The 18,682-nt window shown below is 38.9% G+C and overlaps 1 non-coding gene across 1 annotated transcript; it reads left to right on the top strand.

Moving 5' to 3' along the window:
• The first annotated feature begins 1,009 nt into the window (after window positions 1-1,009).
• LOC112999702 (small nucleolar RNA R71) lies at window positions 1,010-1,116 on the top strand. The gene has a single exon (XR_003264910.1). It is a non-coding gene; the product is annotated as a small nucleolar RNA R71 (small nucleolar RNA).
• Window positions 1,117-18,682: the final 17,566 nt, after the last annotated feature.

Here is an 18,682-nt window from a genome sequence, read left to right on the forward strand (position 1 = left end):
GGTCATTTTTTTGAACTTTGATCATTTGAATATTAACTTCAGATTTCAGAGCTCTTTTTGAGCACAAAATTTCGTGTTCGTGCTCTTCTCTCCCCCTCCCTTCATTCATCTCCTTCTTCCTCTAAGCTCTTATCCATGGCCTCCTATGGTGGTGAGCTTCTTCTAGACTTATCTTCTCCTTGAAGTGGCGTCTCCTCTCTCTCTTCCTTCTCCATTCCGCTGCCATTTATCTTCCAAGAAGCAAAGGAATCCATTGATGAAGAAGATCCTAGGCCTACAAGCTCCAATGGAGCTTGCATCACAATTGCCCCATCTGATTAGTTAAGCTCTGAATGGAGGCTCTGGTCTCTTGTTGAAATTGCATGTTTTGCATAGTCATTTGCCTCACAAGTTCTTCAAGGGAAGGTTGCAGAGGGGCCTCAACTATTTGCTGTTTCTGGGGTTGTTGGTGTTGTTGTTGTTGCTGCTGTTGTGAAGGATTCGACCATCTAAGGTTGGGATGATCCCCCACCCGGGGTTGTACCTGTTGTTGGAGAGGTCATAATTGTTCTGTTGTGGCTGATTTTGCTGCTGAGGTTGAGGAGGTCTATTGTAGATGTTTGCAGCATAAGCTTCAGGCTGTTGAATTGCTTCAGATTGTTGCACAAAAGGGCAAAGGTCTGTGTGGTGGTCGGCAGAGGAGCATAAACCATAGAGTCTGGCGACAGGTGCAGATTTTTTATTCATGGCCAGTTGGGTTACCAGGTTAACCAAGGCATCTAGTTTACCTTTAAGCTTCTTAGTCTCAGCTGATGAAGATGAATTCGTGGCTACTTCATGATCTCCTCTAATGACAATAGCATCATTTCTAGCACTAAACTGTTGGGAGTTGGAAGACATCTCCTCAATTAAATTTTTGGCTTCAGCAGGGGTCATGTCTCCAAGGGCTCCACCACTGGCAGCATCAATCATACTTCTCTCCATGTTACTGAGTCCTTCATAAAAATATTGGAGAAGAAGCTGCTCAGAAATCTGGTGGTGAGGGCAACTAGCACATAGTTTTTTAAATCTCTCCCATTATTCATATAGGCTCTCTCCACTGAGTTGCCTAATGCTTGAAATATCCTTTCTGATGGTCGTAGTCTTGGAAGCAGGGAAAAATATTTCTAAGAATACTCTCTTGAGGTCATCCCAGCTCGTGATGGACCTTGGAGCAAGGTAATATAGCCAGTCCTTTGCCACTCCCTCTAAAGAATGAGGAAAAGCCTTCAGAAATATGTGATCCTCCTGGACATCTGGGGGTTTCATGGTGGAGCAGACAATATGGAATTCTTTCAGATGTTTGTGCGGGTCTTCACCTGCAAGGCTATGAAACTTTGGAAGCAAATGGATCAGTCCAGTTTTAAGAACATATGGGACATCCTCATCAGGGTATTGGATGCACAAGTTTTCGTAGGTGAAATCAGGTGCAGCCATTTCCCTTAGAGTCCTCTCACGGGGTGGAGGTTGTGCCATGTTCTCAGAATGTTCAAAACTATAATGCTCAAAATCAGGATGTTCAAAATTACCAACCACAGAATGCTCAGACTCACCAATAACAGAATGCTCAGGATGCTCAAAAGGTACAAAATGATGCCTAACTAATCTATGAAATGTCCTATCTATCTTAGGATCAAAGGGTTGTAAGTCAGATGGATTGCCTCTAGTTATACACTACATTCAGCATGCACAACTAGTTGCCTTCTTATGCAAGTAATAGTGTAGGTTTGAACTATAGCTATCATTAAATGATATCCAAATGACTTGAAATTTTGTAAGCAACCTTATAAAATCATGAAATGATAGCACAAAAATTCAAAGTCTAACTATGGAAACTACCTAAGGAAAGTTTAGAAAAATAAAACAATAAAACTTGAAAAAAAAAACTAGTAAACATGCGATTATGGCTAGTTAGAGACCTCAGCCAGCCTTCGGCGGGCTATTGCAATATGGGAAATTGTTTTCTACCCCAAATACATATATAATAATAGTCATTTTGATACCTGGAGCAAAAGTTATGGCCGTTTTTAAGTTTTGCTAAACACAAGTTCTCAAATTTTTTTTGAATCTCTCAAATCTGGCCACACGAAGTGTTCCTGGTATTTTTCACACAAAATATGAGTCAAAAGAACCTACCACACCAAAATTCAGCCAAAAATAACAACCCTAACTATCAAAACAAAAATCGCCAATTAAATTGTCAACAGCAGTCACTAATTCAGTCGCTAATGGATTTGCACTACTACTTTGTTTCCCTGGTCAGCAAAAGTGGTCACTAAATCCGTCGCAAAGCACTATTCACAGCAAAACACAAAAACTGAAACAGGGGAAGCGCTGAACAGAAAAACTAAAGCAAAACACCACACTAAACAAAATAACAAGACACTAAACACACTAACACAATACTAACACAACACGAAAACTTAAAACAACTAAACATAAAACATGAATCACTAGCTATTATGAACCTTTGGACACTGCAACCCGGCAATGGCGCCAAATATGATCGAGGCCGTACCCGGATCAAATAAACATTAAAAATGCAGTATCTAGGAAGTGATCCTAGTTCGTCTCCCAACGAGCAATAATCAACCAAACGTTCATAACAGATAGTAGGAAAATAGTAACGAATTGGGGGGGGGGGGGTTGTTTGCTTTTGTAAATTAAACAACGAATAGATTTGAATTAGAAAATATCAAAATTAAAACGCCTTGCTTCCCCTTGATTCACAAGCAAGTCTCTTATCCTAGGTTACGAGAGTTTATCCTTTATCAGTTCAACCACTTAATCCAACCCTAAATTAAATTACTAAGCGAAATTTAACATAAGGCATTCATTATGTGATTAAGCAACACATACACCAATTAATCATGAATGATCATTAAGCATGAACGTAAATTAAGCATAGAGATAATTAATCAAGCACTGAGCATGCATGAATTAATAGCAACAAATACAGAGTAATTGGTGAAGAGGAAAAACTGATCAGAATTTAATAGTAATAATAGAACCTCAAAGAGAGCTGTGCTTGATCCTCAAGAGAAAACAACGCTGGAGACTTAGCCTTCCATTAATCAATAGAAAACGAAATTGTAGTAGAAACGAAGAAAACTAGAATTATTCTCCAAAACAAAAAAGAAACTAAAACAAATTGAGAGTAGCACTCTAAAACTAAAACGAAAAAAGAGAGAGAGGAGAGGAGAGAGAGAAGAGACCTAAACTAGAACCTTGGTGTTGTTATATAGTTTTCAGCCCCAAAGCTTACAAATCTGTTTTAAATCCAAGACCATAAATAAAATAAAATCTAGATAAGATAAGAGAAGACAATATCTAGATGAAATAATATCTAGATGAGATCAAGTCTAAATAATATCTAGATAAGATAAAATTTGGTAGAATAAAATAGTTTGCTCTCTTCAAGTCCAAGCCCAATTCTGGATTCAAACCCAAGTCCAATTCTGGATTCAAGCCCAATTGCTTATAATTCTCCTGAAATTAAATTAAAAACACAAAATTAATCCAGTAGGCCCTAATGATAAAATTGCATAATTAATTTGACAATTAAGGCTAATCAGTAATTAAAATGGTGACAAAAAGGGTTAAGAAATAAGAGAAAATGGTGACACATCACACACTAAGTCTCTCTAAATGAAAAATGAAATGAAAATATGATAGATGGGTGTCACACATAAGCTCCTCGGAAAAAATTATTTTTATAGCCTCTGAACAAAAATAGTCAATTATCTCATTGATATAATCGATTAAATTGTTCTTTGCATCACTTGAGATTTCTGAAAAACATGTAATAGATTATTTCACGAAACAATCGATTAAGTGTGACAACAAAATACTCTTCAGACCCAAATAATTGATTATTTACTAAGGATAAATGATTAAATGCAAGCGAATCTTAATTCTGAGATACAAAGCCTTGATATAGTCGATTATCTTAGCAAATAGTCGATTATTTTGATGTAGAATTGAAACTTCATGATTTTAAATCCAAGTTACTAATAGCATGTTGAATTGTATATGCTAGTTTAAGATGCATGGATGCATGATTTCACATACAATCAAACATTAAAGCAATAACAAACATCCTAATATAGAATAGTGTTTATATATTACATCTCATCATTAACAACATAAAAGGGCTATACAATATCTTCATATTTACATTCTTCCTTTTTTTTCATGATGACCAAGCTCCATGTGATGTTGTTTCTTATCTTTAAATGATTGATATCAATCCAAGTCCTAATTAGTGGCATTTGTTCCTGTTTCAAGCAACATACACTTTTCTCCCCTTTTGGGCATATCAAACGGATAACAAGCATAGTATATGGAAAGTGTAAAATAAGACACAAGGAATGATAACACAAATCATAATTTCATTCATTCATATAACCACCATGATAAGAGTAATTGTAACAACCCTCCTTGTCACTATGACATCACTAACTCTAAAATGTGACATTTCAATTTTAAGTGAAAGCTCCATTAATTTGGTTATGAAAATGAGGGTAAATTCTTCGTGATATACATTCATCAAACAACGCAAAAACTCATGAATAAACACATATACATACATACATATATATATATATACATACATACATACATACATACATACATATATATATATATATATATATATTAAACCACTATACATCATTCACATGTTAGAACATGATTCAGTTTTTACATGTATCTAAACTTGGGTTTACATGTTCAATCAAAAAGAGTCAAGGAACCAACTAAGGAAGAGTTGATAACAAAACACAACTCCCAAAATAAATTCCAATGTTATCATGTTGGCTTGGCAGCTCCAACAAAAGGTTTTCCTTCAAGTCACCTACAACGGCTCATCTGCTCCTATGAACGAAAGTTCTAGATCATCATAAGCACCAACCACACGATACAAAATTGCAAGGGTGAGTTTATTATAAAAGATCAACAAACACCAAATGACAATGATTAACAAGAAAACAATAACAATAACCACAATCATTCTTAATAATCCATCAATTCAACATACACTTAATAAACTAGTCATCAACTTTTCTACAATTCAAATCAATTATGCTTAGAATGATGCATGCACCTAACTAAACTCTAAAATGCAATGTGGTACCATTCGTCAGGAAATAGCCTAAGCATGTCCACATGACACTCTCACTTAGCAAAACTAGGCAGCAAGTATCAAGGTCACCTTCTCGTGCATAGGAAACTCCCCCTCCCCCCATAGTGATCAACCTGAGTCTCAAGGAAGTTCCAAACCAAGTGATATGCCCCTAAGTACAAGTACTTTTCCTCATGAAAAACTACGAGTACTTACTAAAAAAACTTATACTATTTTCATGCAATATGAAGTATGAAACATGGGTATCATCTATACACTAACCATGGATAGTTAAAGATTCTAAGTCATCCCTTTCTCTCTCCACATACACTAAAACTCTTTAAACACTCTATTTCCCCCTCCAAGGATATCCAACATGGTTACTGCATCCTCCATGTACATACACAACATACATCATCACAACGACATCATCAACATCAACATCATCATCTCAATATCATTATCAACATCATCTCATGTCATCTCAATATCATTATCAACATCAACATCATCTCATATCAACATTATCATCAATGTTAATATCATCCCATCTCAACATCATCATCAACATCAACATCAACATCATCTCAAATCAACATTATCATCAACATTAATATCATCTCATCTCAACATCATCATCAACATCACAAGCAATCACATTCCACATACATATATACATACAAATTCATGCCTGAGATTCACATTCCCCAGGTCTTCAGACAACACAAACCTCATACAATGACAATCCATAATATCACGAGACTGGTATTTTAAGGAAAATTCTAAATTAAAGAGAAGAACTATGGTATTAAAAACAAACTCTTATGTCCAATTAAAATTCAATATAAAGAAGTAAATAGAAGAACAAATATAAAATTTTAGGCAGAGTCTCCTTTGTAATTAAGACTTTTCCCAAAAATTCAAATCATTACAATGACATCATTCACAATTCCAATCATCAATAACTAATATATCACATCCCATTAGTTAAAAACACATTTTTTTTCTTGAAAACTAGCATACACATCAATAACAAATATATCACTTCCCATTAATTAAAAAAAAATTCTTGAAAACCAGCATGAATAGGGACAAACATACATCCCTATAATTGGGTTTCCTAACCCCAACTATGGTATCAAAAGCCATAAACAAACAATAAAATCCCCTCACCTATCTATATCTCTCTGTTAGTTCCTTGCGGCATTGTTCTGAGATCTCTTAGGTTCATGTTTGTTCATCCAAACACAGAGCTCTATATAAAAAATCGAAGATAATTTAGTATAGATTTCAAAGACAAGGTTAATATCAACTTTTGGGGTTAAATACCCATTCAATTTAAAAAAGGGCTAAAGGGGTGTTTTGAGATCCTCATCACAGAGACACCATTTTGAAATTCCGATCACACCACTCTGACCAGGGTTCCACAAAGGTTACAAAAACAAAGTCTATTTTACAAAAAGAAAACTTTTACAATGTCTCATTTTCAAGGGTTTTTCAAAGGAAGTGTAAAAACACCCAATAACAGTACCCAAGTCACAAGAGATGCAAAGATAGACTCAAACTAACTAGGAGAATGCTTAGAAATCACGGTTACCTCAAATAAACCGCGAAGGGAGGATTGGAGGCTCCATTCTCTATTGAATCCTTGAGTTGAGTTTTTAAGATTTCACTCTGATTAAACTATTCTTCTTTGTGTTGTGGTCCAGCGACAAGCAACGACGGTTCGTGGCGATCATCGGTGGTGGAAGAGGATGTTGGGTGAGGGTTTAGGGGAGAAAAATGTGTGTTTTACATTGCTAGATGTATTTTTAGCCTACAAGACTCGCCCAAGCAAAATTTTGCTCGCTTGGGCAAGCTGGCCCAACTCAGACTCGCTTAGGCAAGTTTTGGGCAAATTTTTCTCCAACATATTTTACTGCTTCTATGCAAAGGTCATATCACACACTCTAGATGTTATTTTGAAAATCATGATGATCAAAAGGTGCTGACATGGGTAGAAAGCCTACAATTCAAATTTGAAGGTGATCCAACGGTTAACAAATCCGGGATTGTGATTTTACCGAAATAGGTTTTTGGTGAATCTTGGAATGACATAGTTCCAACGCAGATCAATCAAACTCCACATAACCTAATATCCACACCAAGCTTTTGCACAAGGATAATTGACACAAAACTTCACTAGTCCAAATTAATCAAGTAACTAAAAAATATAAGAAATACATCAAATATTTATTTTCAATTATTGAAATTTCAGGGTGTTTCAGAGATGATTATAACTTGGTTGTCATTACATCATTAATCAACAAGACTCATAGCAAAAAAACACTTAATCATGAAAGACATAAAGCTGAACACATAAGACATACCAACATAAGACACAAAACACAACTTAAAATAGGAACATAAGGCTTAGGGTGGCTAAGGGATTTAATCCTTCTCATCTTTAATGTGATGTTTCCTCAACCAAGCCTCAATGTTCTCTTGCCTTTGGCTGATAAGGCCAGAAAAAGGAATAAAGCAGGGGAACTCATGCAGCTTTAATCCACTGAGCGGATATAATTTAACTCAGCAGATTGGAGGCAGAATGGGAAGAAGTGAAGATAATGAATTCGTTGAGCTAAATATTATTTAGCTTAATGAAATGAGTTTCCTTCATGCTAAAGAATGTTGTTCCGCTGCGCAAAATTTCAGTCCACTGAGTTGATTGCTTCATTTTTGCGCCTCCTTTACTTGATATAAAAAGAAAAAGGGGAGCGAAAATGAGAGAAGGGAGCAGAGTATAGAAAAATAGAGCTTGAAAAACAAAGAGCTTCATAGGATAAAGTGCAAGGATCGAGAATCTAGGGACGAATGATTGTTTTCCAAGCCTTTCTCTCATTCATTTGTTGTATAGGATTACTCTCACCACCATGGGTAGCTAATCCTCTTGCTATTGGAAATGAATGTAATCTATCAAACTCTTTTGTAATCTTATATATATATATATATATATATGATTTCCTATTGTTTAGTGTATATATATAGTATATATATTTGTATTTATATGTATGATTTCCTATTATTCAATGTTAGTGATTTAATTTGAATTTAATGTTTGAGATAAATTGATCGCTCATTCCAAATGTGGATCTAAATCAGGTCATGAAATGGTTATAATTACTAGGAAAAGAGTTAGAACTGTTGGTTTTTAAGATTCTTGATTTTAATGCAGGGATTTTGAGTTGATGATCAATGAATTGGTTGTTGATTTTGAAATCCTTAGAATTTTCATAGTTAAGGAATTAATATGAAATGAACCAATGAATCCAATAACATTGAATATAAAGGAATCATGTATGTGTAATCTAAACATTGTAGGATTGTTTAAATAGATGAAATCCAATCCCAATGCTTCATTTCATTGAATTCTCACTTGTTTACTTGTTCACTTTGTTTACTTGTTCTTAAATATTGCTATTAATCATTCCCATTATGAAATATTACAAAATGAAATTTTGTACATTTGTAATTAGTTTATTTAGGAGTTTTCATTAAAATAATAGAAATTATTGTAATATCTACCAATCCCTGTGGATATGACAACCCACTTATGATTATCTACTCTGAAAACTTGGTACACTTGCCAAACCATCATCAAGAACCAATGACCATCTTTTTCAACTAGGCACATATGATGAAGAACAGATTCGTGAACTTTGTTGGAGCTTGAGAGAATATCATACTTCTCGTTTATGAAGTCCATTTCATAGTGTTCCATTAGCTTTAAGAGAAAAACTACATAAAGGAGAACTTTTATGATGATTTCAAGCATTTATGGAAGGAAAGAAATATAGTTGCTTCAAATACCTCTCCATTGAATGGTTTGAGGGGCAACACATTGAGTTTCAGAAGATTATCCAACATCAATGAGTACATAATTTTGTGTAGATGAAAAGTCTACACTATCCGAAAGGGATGGTGAGATTCATTCTAAAATAAAAGATGTAGATATTGTCACGAATGAAGTTGTTTGGGTAGTAATTACTGGTTTTCCTACAGATGGTAGCAAAGTAACATGAGGTTTGGATGGGTTTGACAAGGTTGTTGTGTACAAGGGTTGTTTAAGGACCCCTCCAAATGCCAAAGCTTTTGAAAAATTCAAAATTAGAGGTATAAAGATGGATGGGAGAATTCTTGCTTACACCATGGCTTGGATTCTTGTTCCAAGAGGAGGCAACCATGCTACACTCCAACAAATGTTGGAGGGTGCCCTTCTCATTTAATAGCCACCCTCCAACATTTGCATCTGGGATGATCTTCTCCTTCCCTTTCCTTTTCTTAGTAGCCTTAACTACTGATCTCTTGGACCTCTTGTAGGGATTGGAAAAAGAAATGACAAGTGTAACACCTCAAGTTTTGTGTAGTATGAATATACCATAAGGATAAATTTTATTAAGACCTTGTTACATAATTTGTTATTGCTATTATAGTTATTATCTTTACGCTATATTATCGATTATATTTTGTGAGTGCAAGTCTTCTTGTACGTGTGCACTTATTTTACATTGTATCTTATGGATTTGATGTTATTATTGTTATTGTTGTTGTTGTTGTTGTTGTTGTTGTAATTATTATGATTATTAACATTGTCAGTAATGTTGTTATGTGTCATACCCTAATTTTGTCCGGGGACCTTTGCTCGATGACATGCGACCTTTGTTTGGTCCTTGTAAGGTGCTTGGCACCCATCATTAGGCAATTTGTGAAATTCCGAGACATGCTGAAAAACAAAAGAAAATATTGATGCACAATCCGTAAGGTTCCGTGACACACCGGAAATCAAATGGAAGCATCGTTGCATAATTAGTGAGGTTCTGTAACATTCCGTAAGTCAAAAAGGGGATGATTATGTAATCCGCAAGGTTCCGTAACATTACGGAAAGAAAACAAGTATCGTTACGAAATTCGTAAGTTTCCGTAACTTTACGAAAAAAAGAATCACCAAAAAAAAGCAGAGGGGGTGTACTTAGTAAAAATGGGGGTGCAAATAGCAACCAGGCCCACTTGAGCCCTCCAGAAGATTCCTCCAGAAGGCTGTTGCTTCTGGAGGAAGCAACCTGGCTCACCTAGGCGAGCTGAGCTCGCCTGGACGAGCTGGGCGGCAACCATCTCCCCTATTTTGCTATAAATAGGGGAGGAAGTGAAGAAGAAAAAGGTTCAGCCCCTTAGGCACTTCTCTCTCTTTCGAATTTGCTTGGAAAAATTGTTTCTGTGAAGAAAATCTAAGCCGAGGCGCTTCCGAAACGTTTCCGTAACGTTTTCCGTGAAGAATTTCGCAAAGGTTTTGACCGTTCTTCGACGTTCTTCATTTGTTCTTCATCGTTCTTCGATCTTCAACGGGTAAGTACCTCGAACCAAGCTTTTCGATTCATTCTATGTACCCGTGGTGGTCCACATTGTGTTTTGTGTATTTCTATTCCCGTTTCATTTTCTTTTTATACCCCCTCTTGACGTGCTTAAGCCATTTTACTTAAGTCATTTCTCGCTTAACTTAAAAATAAAATAAATTTCCACCGAACGTTTGAATTGTATTATCTGTTAACTTCGTTTAAAATGAATTCCGACCGTTCGGTCGTGCCGTAACCACGTTGGAAATCAAAAAGAGATAAAATAATAATATAATAACAAAAATATACCTTTTAGTAAAATAAAGCGGAAAATCAATCGGACATTTTCTCTTTGGGATTTCTCATTCTTAATTGAATTGACTAATAACTAAGGTGAAACTAAGGCTAAAATCAACTCGCCTAGTCAAGCTCGTCCACAAAAATAGGTTTTTGAAGTTTGTCATTTCAATTTCTCACTAAGTAAAATGGATCATTTTCAAGGTCCAACGCCTTAAAATGATCACCTCTTAAAGTAAAAAAGGAATCACTTGATAAGAAAGAACTACTTAGGTCTGATTTCCTCATCGCAAATTGAGGAATACGTAGGAGCAAAGGGAACACCCTTGTCGACCACAAAAAGAGAAAAATATAAAAAAGGGTATAAAGGATATAAAGATATAAAAAGGGAACATAAAAATTAAAGTCACGTTTGCACATTCGATTAAAGGCTGCCGTCCCTTAGGACGGACGTGTGGGGTGCTAATACCTTCCCCGTGCGTAAATACAACTCCCGAACCTTTCACTTAAAAGTTCATAGATCGCGTCTTTTCCGGTTTTTCCGACGTTTTCCTCAAATAAACGTTGGTGGCGACTCCGCACGTATTCCTTTCGTGGAACACGCATCCCGCGAGTCTCGCGTCGCCCTCCCGCTGAAGGGTAGGTTGCGACAGTTGGCGACTCCACTGGGGACTGTTTTTAGAGAGTTAGGCCATTTAATCTTGTGCAATGTTTTACCATGACTTACTCCTTTGTTGGTTTCCCTTCGTTATGTTCTTGTATATATAACTCTTTGATGCATTTAATTGGTTCCCTCCTACAAGGTCATGACGAAAGACAGCGATTGGTACCTCAAAGCCTTACACTAGGGCAATGAGGGGCATTGTGCATGAGCCTCAAGTGAACATAGGGGCCGATCAAAAGTTCTCACCCATCGATGTTTTCAACAAAAAAAGGGGGACAAACCCTAGGATTTCAATGGATTGATTAAACATCAAACGACTCCATTGTCGTCACTCCAAAATGGTCAAATGACTAAATCAAACAAAACACACACTCTGAGGGAGTTCTCGGAGAGATTTGCAAAAGATAGGATAAGGTTGCATGGACTATCACCTCTTTCAAAAGGACAGTCAATTTGTGTTTTCCAAAAAAAAATCAAATCAAAATCAAAATCACAAAATAGGGAAAGAATGTCATGAACATTGTACAATTTTCCATAACATTGCATTATTGCATACAAAGCCTGCATTTACTGCATTTCAAGATGAAGGTTGCATACATTTGCATCCCCAAAAAATCATCATGTTCATATTAGGTAATAAGTGAATATATGAGAGGCCCTCTCAAAGAGTCAACCTCTTGCTTTCTTGTAAGGTTAAAGTCCTTTGGTACTTGTACCTATTGGCTCGCCTTCAGAGGACTGCATGTCCTCACCTTCAGAGGGCTACACGCCCTCGCCATCAGAGGACTGCATGTCCTCACCTTCGTAGGGCTACACGCCCTCACCTTTGGAGGACTACACGTCCTCGCCTTCAGAGGACTACACGTCCTCGCCTTCAAAGAGTCATGTACCTTCAACTTCAGAGGACTACACGTCCTCACTGTCAAAGGGACATGCCCTCACCTTGAGAGGACTACACGTCCTCGCCAACAGAGGGTTGTACGCCCTCACCTTTAGAGGACTACACGTCCTCACCAACAGAGGGTTGCACGCCCTCACCTTGAGAGGACTACACGTCCTCGCCAACAGAGGGTTGTACGCCCTCACCTTGAGAGGACTACACGTCCTCGCCAACAGAGGGTTGTACGCCCTCACCTTTAGAGGACTACACGTCCTCGCCAACAGAGGGCTGCACGCCCTCACCTTGAGAGGACTACACGTCCTCGCCAACAGAGGGTTGTACGCCCTCACCTTGAAAGGACTGCACGTCCTCGCCAACAGAGGGCTGTACGCCCTCACCTTGAAAGGACTGCACGTCCTCGCCAACAGAGGGCTGCACGCCCTAACCTTGAGAGGACTACACGTCCTCGCCAACAGAGGGCTGCACGCCCTCACCTTGAAGAGGACTACACGTCCTCGCCAATAGAGGGCTGCACACCTTCACCTCCATAGGACTACACATCCTCGCCTTGAGAGGGCTGCACACCCTCACCTTTAAAGGGCTACGTGTCCTCGTTTTCAGTGTGCTCCACATTTGCACCTTAAGAGAATTTAAGGTCCTCTGTCCTTAAATGCTTAACCGAGACTTGCACTCCCGGTTAAGGGACCAGTAGTTTCCTTTTAACGGTTCCTGGGCCACCCCCTGATATTGGAGGGCGACCAACTGTGCAAGCACAACCAGAGAGGGAAGCTATCACGCAGCTACTATGCATACCGGGGCAAGATTTCACCCGTGCCGCTGCAAAGAGACGAGTGTGGGTCATGCGCACTGTCATACCCTAATTTCGTCCGGGGACCTTTGCTTGATGACATGCGACCTTTCTTTGGTCCTTGTGAGGTGCTTGGCATCCATCATTAGGCAATTTGTGAAATTCCAGGACATGCCGAAAAACCAAAAAAAATATTGATGCACAATCCGTAAGTTTCCGTGACACACCGGAAATCAAATGGAAGCATCGTTGCATAATTAAGTGAGGTTTCGTAACATTCCGTAAGTCAAAAAGGGGATGATTATGTAATCCGCAAGGTTCCGTAACATTACGGAAAGAAAACGAGTATCGTTACGAAATTCGTAAGTTTCCGTAACTTTACGAAAAAAAGAATCACCAAAAAAAAGCATAGGGGGTGTACTTAGTAAAAATGGGGGTGCAAATAGCACCTAGGCCCACTTGGGCCCTCCAGAAGGCTGTTGCTTCTGGAGGAAGCAACTTGGCTCGCCTGGGCGAGCTGGGCGGCAACCACCTCCCCTATTTTGCTATAAATAGGGGAGGAAGTGAAGAAGAAAGGGGTTCAGCCCCTTAGGCACTTCTCTCTCTTTCGAATTTGCTTGGAAAAATTGTTTCCGGGAAGAAAATCTAAGCCGAGGCGCTTCCGAAACGTTTCCGTAATGTTTTCCGTGAAGAATTTCGCGAAGGTTTCGACCGTTCTTCGACGTTCTTCATTCGTTCTTCATCGTTCTTCAATCTTCAACGGGTAAGTACCTCGAACTAAGCTTTTCGATTCATTCTATGTACCCGTAGTGGTCCACATTGTGTTTCGTGCATTTTTATTCTCGTTTTGTTTACTTTTTATACCCCCTCTTGACGTGCTTAAGCCATTTTACTTAAGTCATTTCTCGCTTAACTTAAAAATAAAATAAATTTCCACCGAACGTTTGAATTGTATTATCCATTAACTTCGGTTAAGATGAATTCCGACCGTTCGGTCGTGCCGTAACCACGTTGGAAATCAAAAAGAGGTAAAAAATAAATATAATAATCAAAAAAACATCTTTTAGCAAAATAAAGCGGAAAATCAATCGGACGTTTTCTCTTTGGGATTTCTCATTCTTAATCGAATTGATTAATAACTAAAGTGAAACTAAGGCTAAAATCAACTCGCCTAGTCAAGCTCGTCCATAAAAAATAGGCTTTTGAAGTTTGTCATTTCAATTTCTCACTAAGTAAAATGGATCATTTTTAAGGTCCAACGCCTTAAAATGATCACCTCTTAAAGTAAAAAAGAATCACTTGATAAGAAAGAACTACGTAGGTCTGATTTCCTCATCGCAATTGAGGAATACGTAGGAGCAAAGGGAAACACCCTTGTCGACCACAAAAAGAGAAAAATATAAAAAGGGTATAAAGGATATAAGGACTTAAAAGGGAACATTAAAAATCAAGGTCATGTTTGCACATTCGATTAAAGGCTACCGTCCCTTGGGACGGACGTGTGGGGTGCTAATACCTTCCCCGTGCGTAAATACAACTCCCGAACCTTTCACTTAAAAGTTCATAGATCGCGTCTTTTCCGGTTTTTCCGACGTTTTCCTCAAATAAACGTTGGTGGCGACTCCGCGCGTATTCCTTTCGTGGAACACGCATCCCGCGAGTCACGCGTTGCCCTCCCTCCGAAGGGTAGGTTGCGACAGTTGGCGACTCCACTGGGGACTGTTTTTAGAGAGTTAGGCCATTTAATCTTGTGCAATGTTTTACCGTGACCTACCCCTTTGTTAGTTTCCCTTCATTATGTTCTTGTGTATATAAACTCTTTGTTGCTTTTAGTGCGTTTAAAAATGTATGCATGAAGTAAATATTTATTCATTTGATGCACACAAACACCAACACTATTTGCACACACTGTGAGTGAAAAAGGGCCCTATACCCGGGTTCATGGGAACATAAGGAGTGGAGGCGAATCTGTGATCATGCTAGGTCTCCGACTTGCTTGATTACAGTGAACCCTCATCTAGAGCTTTTCTCTTTGAAAACTTATTGTTGCTAGTAGTCCCTACTGCTGCAATATGTTCTTCGAAGAGGATAATACCTCTAGAAACCATCAAGAGAGATATGACTACCTTGGGGGGTTATCGCTAAATGCCTAGTTAGTTCTCTCCCTTATAGGTCCCTTAAATAGGGGCACGGAGCAAACACGCTGCGTGCCATTTTTCACACTGCCATGCATAAGTATCATATACCCTTTTGCTTATGTTCAGTGAATATTGTCATACTATGTACATTCCCGTGTTGCGCCTTTCGCATATGCATCACGCACATTGGAAAACCAATGGACGGTTCGAGTCACCTTCTTTAATACATACGTTGGGCACTTTGCTACCCCAAGATGTTGTATCTAAGAAGGAGACAATTTCCCGGGCTCCCGTGTTAATAAATTGCATTTGTGTCATATTTCCTCATGCATTCATCCATTCCACCCATGATAGATGTTGGAGTTTTGATTTGCACTAGATTTTAGTTCACTTTAGTAAAACATGGGATCAAGTCAAAAGCTTTCGCTTAAAAAGAGGTTCTATCAAGTCAAAATCAAGAGCTTAGAGGTCACTAGTTTACGAGAGTTGGGGCAATTAATGGGTCAACTTCAACGGCAAGCCTTCCGCAAAGCCTATGGTAAGATTTGGGACCTAGCTAGGGTAGAAGTCTCCATGGAACCGATTGCATCCCTTTCCCAGTATTATGACCAGCCCCTAAGGTGCTTCACATTTGAGGACTTCCAGCTAGTGCCGACTGTGAAAGAGTTTGAAGAAATCCTGGGATGCCCACTGGGAGGAAGGAAGCCATATCTTTTCTCTGGGTTCTATCCCTCCACGACAAGAGTTGCCAAGGTAGTGAAAATCTCAGCACAAGAGTTGGACCGTGTAAAGCAAAACAGGAATGGGGTAGTCGGAGTACCAAGGAAGTGTTTGGAGGAAAGGGCAAAGGCCTTGGCAAATCAAGGCGAATGGGCTTTCTTTTATTGACATCTTGGCACTTTTGATCTTTGGAGTTGTCCTCTTTCCGAATATGGAAGGGTTAGTGGACCTAGCAGCGATTGACGCTTTCCTCGCCTTTCATCATGGCAAGGAAAGCCCGGTCATCGCCATTTTGGCCATGTATGACACGTTCGACCGGGGATGTGAAAAGAGCAGCGCAAGAATTGTTTGTTGTGCACTGGCTCTCTATGTGTGGCTGGTTTCACACCTTTTTCTCCAAGAAGGTAGGCCCGTCTATCCGCTACAAGGTCACCGCTCGTGCGTCGAAAAAGGAAAGGCGAATTGGGACCAACTCTTGGCTAGCATGGAGGGGCGTCTGTTAATTGGTTCCCTCGCTAGAAGGAAGGAAGAATCAGGATTCTATCTTCATGCGAAGGATGTCCCATGAGAGGAGTGCCATCAGACGAAAGCATCACGCCTTTCATCGCACGGGGTTTCAGTGACCACAACGCGAGGGTACTCCAAGGAGTTCGCAAGGCATGGGATGCGGCGTGAAGAAAGGACAGAGAGCTTAGGGGAAGCAGTAATGGGATCATCGGCGACTATCATAAGTGGCTGAGAGTCCGGACACAAGGATTGGATTTGCTCCCAAATCTAAAGACTGTGAGAGACAATGAGGTTAAAGCTTCGGAAGAAAGTGATGAGGTACAAACCCTAAAGGCAAAGCTTGAAAGAGCCCGGGTAGTCAAAGAGAAGTTCAAGTCCATAGCCATCAAAGTCTGAAGAGAGTATGATGAACTAAGGGACGTCAATATGGCCACCGATGAAGCCTTGGAATAAGAAACCAAGAAGGCCCGAAAGGAAGAACACGACCAAAACAAGTTTTGAGGGGCTTTATAGGGCAGCAATAGTGAGCTCAAGCTCCGAAGAGGTGAAAGGAATCATCACGGGTCAAAGGCATGATCTGGAAGGACGAGCTAAAGGCTTGCCTTAGGTCGAAAAGAAATTTGTCCCAACAGTTAAAGCGAGACTGAAGGGAATACGTGGGCCATCATCGATAAGTTCAAAGAGAAGCTAAATCTAGCGGCGACTCACGAGCAAAGGCTAGAGGATGAGTACGCCAAGATATCAGTAGAAAGGGAAGCAAGGGAAAGGGTAATTGATTCATTGCACCAAGAGGCAACAATGAGGATGGGCCGATTTGCTTTTACTTTGAACAGGAGTCAAGAACTTCCCCGATTGCTAGCCAAGGCCAAAGCAATGGCGGACACCTACTCCGCCCCCAAGGAGATCCACGGACTTCTCAGCTATTGTCAGCATATGATAGACTTAATGGACCATATGATTAGAAACCGCTAGGAAGTTTGTATTGTCGCTCAGATCTTGACTAGTTATAACTTTTTGAAAAAAATGAGTTTATCCCACGTTTTTACTCCAAAAATCAGTGCGAATCAAGTCACTCCCACATTTATCTCTAGCATGCATTGTATGTTGGTCTCGTCCTTTGTCACGGGAAGCCGGAAGGTCCATATCACCTTCTTAATTGTACACATGGGGCACTGCGCCCCCAAATGCGCAAGTAAGAAGAGATAATTTTCCGAGCTCTCGTGTCCGTAAAATGTATTCATATCATGCATCGCATAAGCATCTCTTCATAACATCATAATGAACATATCGTTCCTGCATTTGCCCGTTATCATATTCCAGCCTCACATTTTGCATGAGTCATGGCATCATCATGCATATGCGTTCAACAAACTTTTTGATCTACAAAATTGCATACCATTTGTTTTCATGTTTGCTCATCCTTGTGTTTTCCTCTACAAAAACAAAAAAGGGGAAGCGTGAAACTTCACACTACATTCTTAGTTGCATGTGTTAGGCACCATGAGCCAACCATGTTGGGATCATAAACCCATTTCTAAAAAAAAAAAACACACAACAACAAAACAAAATAATTGAACATGGTACCTAATGCATGGTTAACTAGGAAATGGTGTTTCTTCGGGCATCTCAATTTCATAATTACATTTTCCATGCATAGCTTAAAGTATGCCCGAGTCATTCATCCCTATGAGATGTTGTTGAAATATTGGCGATCAGAATTTCCATTCCTTGGATTATAGGGTTGAACCAAGCTCATGCTTTTTCGAAAAAAGTTCATCAAGTCAAGTTGAAGTATGGAAGTAACTATCTTGCAAAAATTGGGGCAAAAGATGAATCGAGTCACATCACTGCTTCGTCTACTGCCAAACATATTTAGGATTGTTGATGTCCTTGTTACTTCCAGTTTCACCTTGACAAAGATGTCATGGACCATGTTGAAAATCTAAAATGATTCAACCCCATATCCTGCGTAAAAATTCGCAATACTTCAACTGTACATCATTCGCATACATCCATGCTTTTCATTGGTTGCATTGCTCATTGCATTCTTTCCTTGAAAAATAAAATAAAATAAAATAAAATGAACTTAATCATTGTTATAAAAAAAAAAAAAAAAAAAAAAACATGCTTTACGGCGTCCTCACCGAACTTGTGCTAGA

This window comes from Glycine max, chromosome 15, assembly GCF_000004515.6.
Source record: "Glycine max cultivar Williams 82 chromosome 15, Glycine_max_v4.0, whole genome shotgun sequence".
In the NCBI taxonomy this organism is placed as follows: domain Eukaryota; kingdom Viridiplantae; phylum Streptophyta; class Magnoliopsida; order Fabales; family Fabaceae; genus Glycine; species Glycine max.